This window comes from Eurypyga helias, unplaced genomic scaffold (assembly GCF_000690775.1).
Source record: "Eurypyga helias isolate BGI_N326 unplaced genomic scaffold, ASM69077v1 scaffold14517, whole genome shotgun sequence".
NCBI lineage: Eukaryota > Metazoa > Chordata > Aves > Eurypygiformes > Eurypygidae > Eurypyga > Eurypyga helias.
Window position 1 is genome coordinate 1,974 of NW_010261190.1, and position 341 is coordinate 2,314.

A 341-nucleotide genomic window follows, 5' to 3' on the forward strand; every position below is an offset into this window, starting at 1 on the left:
CAGAGACAGCGGGACCTTTGTCATTTCAGCAATTAATGATTTTGCACGATGTTTATTATGAGTAAGCAAAACCTGTCATGGAAAGGGGATAATTAAACAAATGACTCACATGGGAGACGTTTGGAAAAAGAATTTTAAAAATCCACATTCTTCCTGTATTTTGGTAGTTGAAACTCAGGTTTTCATATTCTTCTTCTAAAATGATGAATCCAAATTTTCAAAAGGCGATGCCCAAGCAAAATGCTGCAAAATCATTAAAACGTTTAAAATTCATTTTAAAATCATTAAAAATCATTCACCCAAATTGTGATATGACTATTGGGTTTGAAATCTGCTCTTAA